This window comes from Giraffa tippelskirchi, chromosome X, assembly GCF_054371585.1.
Source record: "Giraffa tippelskirchi isolate mGirTip1 chromosome X, T2T-mGirTip1v1.2.pri, whole genome shotgun sequence".
NCBI lineage: Eukaryota > Metazoa > Chordata > Mammalia > Artiodactyla > Giraffidae > Giraffa > Giraffa tippelskirchi.
In genome coordinates this window covers 31,293,786-31,304,275 of record NC_137289.1, presented here as the reverse complement: position 1 = coordinate 31,304,275, position 10,490 = coordinate 31,293,786, and the positions used below count along the sequence as shown (strand labels likewise).

Sequence of the window (10,490 nt, the reverse complement as noted above, 5' to 3'; positions counted from 1 at the left end):
TCAGTAGGGACATTATTGTGGAGAACTTGTTCTGTGAGCTCTAAACAACATCTGCTCTTAAGCTAATAAAGATAACTTATCTCAGTCGTTGAGCAAGTACTCTAACAGAGAGGAAGGAGGTAAACTGTGACCTTCAAATTAGACAAGGTCACTCCCTGAGAAAGAGAATACTTTTCCTCATCAGGAGACTAGCCTCTTGTCTTAGATGAACTTGGTCTGAGTGACAAGCAGGATTTGTCTGAAGTCATTTAACATGAAGAAAACCTCCATGGGGACCCTCACACACCCCCTAAAAGCCTGTGAATATAGATCCTCCTAGTTTTCTCTTAGCATTTTGGGGTTCAGCGAGTTTCCTGTGGGGAAACGAATGCAACATTTGAAAGGGTAAGTGACTGATTGGCAGCAATATTCATCCAAAGATAAAATGTCAGGCAATTCGTGCTTCAGAAGACATTTAGATCTATAGATCAGCCAGGGTCATGTGCAGTCAAGTTGGTTCAATTTCATTATTTATTCATTTAATAATTATTTCTAGGAAAGCTTCTTTTAAACAAAATGCTCACAGAATGGATTTCTGGCTAACCGCAGGCTGACCATATATACCTGTAACCATGAAAATGCAACTGTTACAGCTGATTTTCAGATTAGAATCTTAAAAGCCTTAAGGAAGAAGATCTCTGTACATTTAAAAAATAATCTTTTTAAGCTACAAATTAGTATTCCTAATATTTTTCTCCATTCCTAGAGTAACCTTAAGCTTTTAAAAACCCATGGCAAATGGGAAAAAAAAAGTAACAATTGCACAAATTCCCTGACTTGTAACTTGAATACATACACACCTTAAATATTTTTGTTACAGAGAAGAACAAAATCTGACTATGGTGTTGGATTTGTTTCTTTTACCTTAACCTTTGCTTCTCGCTGCTTTTGTTCACTAAAAGGATACTGTCCATACATAATGGTCTACTTCAGGGACCCCTACCCCTCTGTCTGAATGTTAAACTGAAGTGCCTTTGTTCAGGGTAATATTCTGACCTTGTCCATCTGTGAAATGGCTGCAAAAAAGAAGAAATTAACATAGTATCCCTACCACCCCAGACTGGCTATTCCAGGAGTTATTTGCAAGGTTACTTTACTTTTTTACTTTATTTGCTTTTTTACTTTACTTCCTCACCTCCTCCTTCTCTGTGTTCTATAAAAAAAAACAACTGGCATCCAGAACCCCATAAGATGGTTATTTTGAGACACTAATCTGCCATCTTTTTGATCTGCTGGCTTTCCAAATACACTCCCTATTCCTTGCTTCAACACCTGTTTTCCCGACTTACTGGCCTGTCATGCGGTGAGCAGAGTGAGCTTGGCTTTGGTAACACTTTCATAGTTTTCTGGAAATTGTTTTGTTTTTTAAAGTGAGATTTAATTTACAAAAGAAAACACCAGAATTCGTACTGTAGATATGGTTCGTCAATATTTTGCACTCTGGAAAGTTGGGGTTTACATGTCCATGGTTCTTTCTGAGTGCTCTGGTCTGTGTTCCCTTAAGAGCAAAATGTGAAAATTCATCCAGGGGACTCTGACTTTTTCGGCTGGCTTGTTGGTGGTTGTCTCTTCACATTTTGTTTAGGATAAAAATGAGATTCAAGAATGCTCCATACCTGGAGGCTTTGACACAGGATAAAATTCCAAGCTTTGTGGCTTATTATGGCTGTAATCAGGGTCTGTAATTACAGCTTTCCAAGTGACTTGCTCACACGTTTTGCTTTAGTCTGAAACCTTCAGTCAGGCAGCTTTTAGCATGAGGCACTTCACTTGTTCCTGTCTTCTCCAGAGTGTTACTTATCTATCTTGGCAACGTCTACTCTAAAAACAGATACTCTTTCAGGGACATTCTTATTACCATAGATTTTGCTCTTTAAGCACCTACTTAGTGAAAAACATTGTACACAGCCTTTTGGAATGAGAGAAAGGAGAGTTACTACCACCCCTTGGTTTGGCCCTTCATCCATCCTCATGGCCTGGTTAGTGCCCAGGGCTCATTGATGTCTGCATCTCCTCTTCTTCCTAAGCGTAGTACCACATGCCCTTCCCTGCCCTCCTGCTCTAGATTGGACTGTGTTACAGTTGTCACCACTTAAATGTGTCCTTAAATGATGAGTGCCACTTCTAGCCTGGCCCACTGAAACATCCCTTGTATTCGTCCATTCACTGTCTCTTCAAAATCCGCCTGCTGGATGAATAGGAGCTGGCAGAGGACTTAGTGGCCCTAAAAGATGCCACATAGTGGAAAGAGCCCACATATCTGAATAACTGCCTGGAGCAGAGCCCTCCTCTCACCCTACCCCACAATCTATATGAGACCCTACAATCCGTGTCACTCATGTTTATTTCTCAGCATTGAAACAAATCATTAAACCATTTTATGTTAAGCCACAAAGATTTCTTTTTTTTTAATTTTATTTTATTTTCAATTTTACTTAAAAATTGATTGCTCTTTCTGCTTCATGTAGTTCTAGAAGTTTTATACCGTATTTTACCACTCAGATGGTGGTGGTGGTTTAGTCTCTTAGTCGTGTCTGACTCTTTGTGACTCCATGGACTGTAGCCCTCCAGGCTGCTCTTTCCATGGGATTTCCTAGGCAAAAATCCTGGAGTGGGTTGCCATTCTCTTCTCCAGGGGATCTTCCCCACCCAGGAGACCCCAACCTGGGTCTCCTGTATTACAGGCAGATTCTTTACCACTGAGCCATCAGGGAAGCCCCTGACAATCAGATCCCTCCTATTTGTCTTTTCTTTTCTTTTCTTTTTTTAATAAATTTATTTATTTTAGTTGGGGGCTAATTACTTTACAATATTATAGTAGTTTTTGCCATACATTGACATGAATCAGCCATGGGTTTACATGTGTTCTCCATCCTGAACCCCCCTCCCACCTCCCTCCCCATCCCATCCCTCTGGGTCATCCCATTGCCCCAGCTCTGAGCATTTGTCTCATGCATCGAACCTGGAATGGTGTTCTGTTTCACATATGATAATATACATGTTTCAATGCTATTGTCCCAGAACGTCCCACCCTCACCTTCTCCTTCAGAGTCCATAAGACTGTTCTATGCATCTGTGTCTCTTATTCTGTCTCACATATAGGGTTATCGTTACCATCTTTCAAACCTATTTATCTATAGGAGAGTTCTTTTATAGTCATCCAACCTTTACTCAGAGAAGGCAGTGGCACCCCACTCCAGTACTCTTGCCTGGAAAATCCCATGGACGGAGGAGCCTGGTAGGCTGCAGTCCATGGGGTCACTAAGAGTCGGACAGAACTGAGCAACTTCACTTTTCACTTTCATGCATTGGAGAAGGCAATGGCAACCCACTCCAGTGTTCTTGCCTGGAGAATCCCAGGGACAGGGGAGCCTGGTGGGCTGCTGTCTATGCGGTTGCACAGAGTCAGACATGACTGAAGCGACTTAGCAGCAGCAGCAACCTTTACTAATGAACTTCATACTCACTTTTCCTTATTGGACCTGGGATGAGTACCTGACCCTTCAGGCACAACAATATCCTCACTGGTTTGTGACCCCACAGTCTTGCATGTAGACTGGGGCCATCAAATTCCTTCCTTTATGAAGAGCCTCGACCAGAAGCAAATATAGTAGATATGAATCTCAGTCGGTTACTGAACTTGGGTCTGCTTGCCCATGTGCAGTAAAGCCAATCTACTGACACCAGGTTGTGGAGAAGGAAAGTGCAAAGTTTATTTCAGGGAGTTCAGGGCAACGACTTCTCAAAACACCAGAATGCCCCCACGGTTTCAGGGGAGCATTTTAAAATGCCAAGTGAGGAAGGGGAGTTGCAGGGTTTGTGATCAGCTTGTGCACAGTTCTCTGATTGGCTGATGGTGCGGTAACAGGGCTCTGTCACAGGGGTAACACCATCAAACCTCAGGCTCCATTTGGTAGGCCTGGGGTGTATGTGCTTGTGATCATCAGGTAGTTAATTTCTTCCCTTTGGTGGAGGTTTTAGCATCTGTAAAACAACTCAGGAAATGTGCATCAAATACTATTGTCTAGGTACTTCAGAGAGGAGGTAAAGCAGAGGAGATGGGGAGGGGTCTGTTCTTGGAAGGCCCCATAGGATCCTGCTTGGTTACAAGTTAATATTACTTACATGTGCTAGAAATAGAACATATTTTTCTCTATTTGTTTTCAGCTTCCATTGAGCCAGTGGGCAGAAACTTAATTTCAGTCTTTTTATCTTTGAGCAATCTCAGTCAGTTCAGGGTTTCCTTAGTGAATTTAGAGTACCAACTCCCTCCCTGCCTCCAGCTGTAGATGACATCTGTGTTTGAGGTGTTTCTTCTTTCCACTGTGGTATCCATCCACTGTTGAATTTTTCTTGTCCTGACGGCTAAGTCCCTCCAACTTCAGCTCTCTCTCAGCTACTTCTGGATACATAGGAAACATCTGCTTGCACTTCACACCTCTCTGGAGAAGTCCCACAAGGCTGTCTCAAGCACCTTTGTGTAGATTAATCACACAACCATCACACTGCCCCTTTTACATGTTGGTAAGGATTAACTCTGCAGGGCTTGCCACTTCTCTGGGATCCACCCAGGAAGTTAGGCACAGGCCCTTTTTACTTTTTTTTTTTAAATATTTATTTATCTGGCTGTGCCAGGTCTTAGGGTCTTAGCCGTGGCACACAGGATCCTGTTTACTTTTGAGCCCCCCAAATCTATCTGTTGGGTTCTGTGGTTATCCCCAAGAAATTGGCTCAGGCTGGTAGGGCATAGGGATTCCTATTAGCATATAATTCTTGTGCTTCTCATCTGATTCATCCTCTCAGTGGCCCAGGGAGTTCTCTAGTATGGATGGAAGGGATGAGAAAAGTAAAAGAATAACAGGAAATGGGGATGGGAACCATTATGGTTAATATGTCAATATCATCCTGCTTTCACAAAGAAAGAATCTGCCATTTGGTCACATGACAAAAAGAATCACACCCGAAGAGGAGAAGTGAGTTGGGTGAGTGGTAGAATAGCCAGCAATCACACATCAAGTCCGTCTTGTATTTAAAATCTCAGATTTTTTTTTAAAAAGTTTTTAAAATTTTATTTATTTTTAATTGAAGGATAATTGCTTTACAATATTGTGTTGGTTTCTGCCATACATCAGCATGAATCAGCCATAGGTATACGTATGTCCTCCCTCATGAACCTCCCTCCCACCTCCCACCCCTTCCTACCCTCTAGGTTGTTACAGATCCCCAGTTTGAGTTCCCTGAGTCATACAGCAAATTCCCACTGGCTATCTGTTTTACATATAGTAGTGTATATGCTTCCCTTCTACTTTATCCATTCATCCCACCCTCTACTTCCTCCCCGCCGAGCCCATGTCCATAAGTCTGTTCTTTATGTCTGCATCTCCATTGCTCTGCAAACAGGTTCGTTAGTACCATCTTTCTAGATTACATACATATGCATTAATATATGATATTTATCTTTCTCTTTCTGACTTACTTCACTCTGTATAATAGGCTCTAGGTTGATCCACCTCATTAGAACTGACTCAAATGCATTCCTTTTTATGGCTGAGTATTATTCTATTGTATATATGTACCACAGCTTCCTTACCCATTTATCTGTTGATGGACATCTAGGTTCCTTCCATGTCCTAGCTTTTGTAAATAGTGCTGCAAAGAACATTGGGTTACATGTGTCTTTTTCAATTTTGCTTTCTTTAAGGTATATCCGTAGTAGTGGGATTGCTGGGTCATATAGTAATTTTATTTCTAGCTTTTTAAGGAATCTTCATACTGTCTTCCATAGTGGCTGTATCAGTTTACATTCTCACCAACAGTACAAGAGGTTTTCCTTTTCTTTACGCTCTCTCCAGCATTTATTGTTTGTGGATTTTTTTTTTTTTTGATGATGGCCATTCTGATCAGTGTGAGGTGATATCTCACTGTAGTTTTGATTTGTATTTCTCTTATAATGAGCAATGTTGAGCATCTTTTCATGTGTTTATTAGCCATCTGTAAATCTTCTTTGGAGAAGTGTCTGTTTAGGTCTTTTGCCCACTTTTAGGCTGGGTTGTTTGTTTTTCTGGTATTGAGTTGTATGAGCTGCTTGTATATTTTGGAAATTAATCCTTTGTCAGTTGTTTCATTTGCTCATATTATCTACCATTCCGAGGGTTGTCTTGTTTATAGTTTCCTTGTTTATATTTTCCTTTGCTATGCAAAAGCTTTTAAGTTTAATTAGGTCCCACTTGTTTATTTTTTGTTTATTTTTGTTTTTATTTCCATTCCTCTGGAGGTGGGTAATAGAGGAACTTGCTGTGATTTATGTCATAGTGTTCTGCCTATGTTTCCCTCTAAGAGTTTTATACCTTCTGGTCTTATACTTAGGTTTTTAATCCATTTTGAGTTTATCTTTGTGTATGGTGTCAGGAAGTGTTCTAATTTCATTCTTTTACATGTAGCTGTCCAGTTCTCCAAGCACTAATTATTGAAGAGACAATCTTTTCCCCATTGTACATTCTTGCCTTCTTTGTCAAAGATAAGGTGCCCGTAGGTACGTGAGTTTATCTCTGGGCTTTCTATCTTGTTCCATTGGTCTATATATCTGTTTTTGTGCCAGTACCATACTGTCTTGATGACTGTAACTTTGTAGTATAGTCTGAAATCAGGAAGGTTGATTCCTCCAGCTCCATTCTTCTTTCTGAAGATTGCTTTGGCTATTCGTATCGTTACCATACGAACTGTGAAATTTTTTGTTCTAGATCTGTGAAAAATGCCATTGGTAATTTGATAGGGATTGCATTGAATCTGTAGATTGCATTTGGTAGGATAATCATTTTCACAATATTGATTCTTTCAACCCAGGAGCATGTACTATATCTCCATCTGTTTATGTCATCTTTGATTTCTTCCCTGTAAGATCAGGAACAAGACAAGAGTGCCCACTCTTACCACTGTTATTCAACATAGTTTTGAAAGTCCTAGCAACAGCAATCAGAGAAGAAAAAGAAATAAAAGGAATCCAGATTGGAAAAGAAGATGTAAAACTGTTTGTAGATGACATGCTACTATACATAGAAAACCTAAAGATACTATCACAAAATTACTAAAGCTAATCAGTGAATTTAGTAAAGCCACAGGATACAAAATTAATACACAGAAATCACTTGCGTTCCTATGCACTAACAATGAAAAATCAGAAAGAGAATTTAAAGAATCAATCCTATTTACCATTGCAACAGAAAGAATAAAATATCTAGAAATAAACCTACCTAAGGAGACAAAGGAGCTGTATACAGAAAATTATAAGACACTGATGAAAGAAATCAAATCTCAGATTTAAAGGCTCATGTCATAGGTCAGGTCCACTCAGATAATCCCCTCATTTTAGAATCAACTGATTTGGAACTGTAATTATATCTGCAAAATCTCTTTAAGCAGCACCTAGGTTTGTGTGTGAGTAACTGAGAGAAGATATATGCATACCAGGGGGTCATTTCAGAATTCTGCCTAGTACACTGCCTTATGCTTTATATGGGAAGTCTTGTCTTCACATATATTATTAAATAGGCAGGATGGTATTATGACCACTTAAAAAAATACATATGAGGAACTTGGAGCAATGGAAAACAGTCAGTTGATAATAGAGAAGAAATTAAAACCCCTTTTCATTCAGTGCTTTGTCTTTTAATGCCATACCCATCTTTGTTTAAAAAAAATTATAATCCAATTTGGATATAATAGAAATGAAGAGCAATCACAGTCTAATGTAAGTAGATTTGCTCCAATGTAATGAGACTAACATTGTATTCAATGTATTCTAATCCATTTGTATAAATGTTTACATTAAGGAAGGATTAATCATATTGTAATACTGGCTTACAGCAAAGCCTTTAAAATTGTACCCATTATCACTCCTACATGCTTAGTGAATTATGATGATAACTAGTATTTGGTAATGTTTTACAGTTTGCAAAGCATTTCATCCATGTTTTATTTGTTTTTTTGTGCCCACTATCAATGAAAATTTTATTTACTGTAATAAAAGCTTGTAAGCATGAAAATGACTTAAGAAAGTCATTAAAATTAGAGTTAAAATTGACTTTCACCTATAAAAATTTTCATATTTGCTGAATTTTCAGGAGCATCCTTTTGTGAAAAGGGAGATATCCCTAAAGGAGATGTAGGTGTTGGGGTATGTGTGTGTGTGTCTGTGATTATATGTACAAAAAATGGAGCAGTTTCTGATCTGTATGCAAATGTAGATCATATCTATGGTATTTCTTTGTAGTTGCACTGGCAAACTGGAAGTCATATTGACAGAGTGGAGCCAGAGACAGAGAAGCTATGGAGCAGGATGTGTGTGTGAGCCTGTGTGTGTTAGAGCCACACAGAAAATGTCTAAAAATAGAAGAAAAATTGCAGAGTGAGAGAGCAAAATGGAGAGAGCACTTGAGTATCTGGTTGCACTGGGCACGAATTCCCCTTTGCTTAACTCTGATGGGAAAGCTAGTTTCTTCATACGTAGCCCACCTTCTGCCTCTGCTTCTAGCCCTGACAGCTCAGTCATGTGAGGGAGAGTAGCTTGAGAGGGAAGTATTTCTGTGCTTCTGAGAATTCTGTTTACCTCTTTCCTCTCTCTCAGAGAGGCCATATATGGTTCCCCACTATGAACAGAGTTGTTGGCTGTAAGGGAACCGATTTTAGTTACCTGTATTTCCCTCAAAAAGTAGTAACATGTACTGATCAAGGTTTTTTAAAAATTAATTTTTATTGGAGTATAGTTGTTTTACAATGTTGTGTTCGTTTCTACTATACAGTAAAGTGAATCAGCTGTGTGTGTGTGTGTGTGTGTGTGTGTGTGTGTGTGTGTGTATCCCCTAATTTTTTGGATTTCTTTCCCATTTAGGTCACCACAGAGTATTGAGTAGAGTTCCCTAAGCTATAAGTAGGTTCTCATTAGTTATCTATTTTACACATAATAGTATATACATGTCAATCCCAACCTCCCAGATCATCCTATTCCCCTTCTCCTTCTTGGTGTCCATACATTTGTGCTCCATGTCTGTGTCTGCATTTCTGTTTTACAAATAAAATCATCTATCTGTGAGGTTGGGTTTTTTTTTTGGTCACTGATAGCAATTTGATCATGGGTGTTTGGGAAGAAGGCTTTGTGTTTGGGGGAACTGAAATGTATTTGGGGGAACATTTTCAAGGTATCTAGTGAAAAGAAGGAGAAAGGACTGAAGGATATCTGAGCAGAGCAGAGAATGTCAGAATTACTGATGTCTATTTCATTACTGGGGCTAAAAGATCTGGCTATCTACCCTACCAAGGCAGAAATGTGGGCTTTAGAGATGATACCAAGAGTGGGATTCCACCCCTTAGAAGGAACTGGGTGCTGGGTAATCTCTTCAGACGCTTACTTTAAAGGGAGAAATTACTTCTTTATATTATTTGATAAAAAGACAGTAGATCTAACATATTGATTTTTTATTTTGACACATATCAGTTGGCCAGGCCAGAAATCTACTAATGCTACTAATTCACAGCATTTGCTTCCTGAGACCAAATAGACTGGAAAATAAAATCTTCTTCCTTTTTATATACAAATACACAGAAAATCTCCCAAACCCTCACATACACAATTTTAGACAAGTCCAATCATATCTCTTCTTTTGGTCTTGGCATTAGAGACTGAGTGGTTAAATATGTCAATTTTGGAGTTGGATAGAACTGAATTCTATTCCTGTTCCATAAACGAACAGCTAAGTCATCACTGGCAAATCATTTTGCCTTTCTGGCCTCAGTCTTTTCAACCATGAAATGGGGGGATAATAATAATACTTGTCTTACAAGATTATAGGGAAGGGAAGCCTCATGCTCAGTTGTGTCTGACTCTTTGCGACCCCATGGACTGTAGCCCGCCAGGCTCCTCTGTCTGTGTGGTTTCCCAGGCAGGAATACTGGAGTGGGTTGCCATTCCCTTCTCCAGGGGATCTTCCCAACCCAGGGATTGAATCTGCATCTCATGCATTGGCAGGCAGATTCTTTATCACTGAGCCACCTAGGAAGCCCTCTGAACATAATAAGGTGTTCAATAAATGTTACCTGTTCTTCTTATTATAAATAACCAGTTGAGGAAGGTGATGTGTATTGCTACTGTAAAACCAAGAAGACCCCTTTGCCTTCAAGAGTCTCACGGCCTCTGCCTTTCCCGTATTAAATACTTTGCCAGTGAAAAGGGAGAATTTCTTTTCAGGTCTAATGTTCCAAGCAGCCTCACTGTGAGTTCTACAGGACATTGAGCAAGATAGGGAAACAATGTAGGGCATGCAGGTCTGTGTGCTTGGATATTGCATCTTGGACTGAGAAAAGGCTGTAATTTCCACCAAGGAAGCAGTATCACAAAATGGGTGTGATTAGGGGAAAAAAAATCCCAGCAGTTTGGGCCATACAAAAGAGCATTTGTT

General features: G+C 39.6%; 1 long non-coding RNA gene across 1 annotated transcript in view; it reads right to left on the bottom strand.

Annotated features, from left to right (window-relative positions):
- Positions 1–2,785: 2,785 nt before the first annotated feature.
- LOC145536197 (uncharacterized) overlaps positions 2,786–10,490 on the bottom strand; it is a 79,531-nt gene continuing 71,826 nt past the window's right edge. The window contains exon 3 of the long non-coding RNA XR_014075697.1: positions 2,786–3,173. This is a non-coding gene — a long non-coding RNA (uncharacterized LOC145536197). The remainder of the gene's footprint in view (positions 3,174–10,490) is intronic.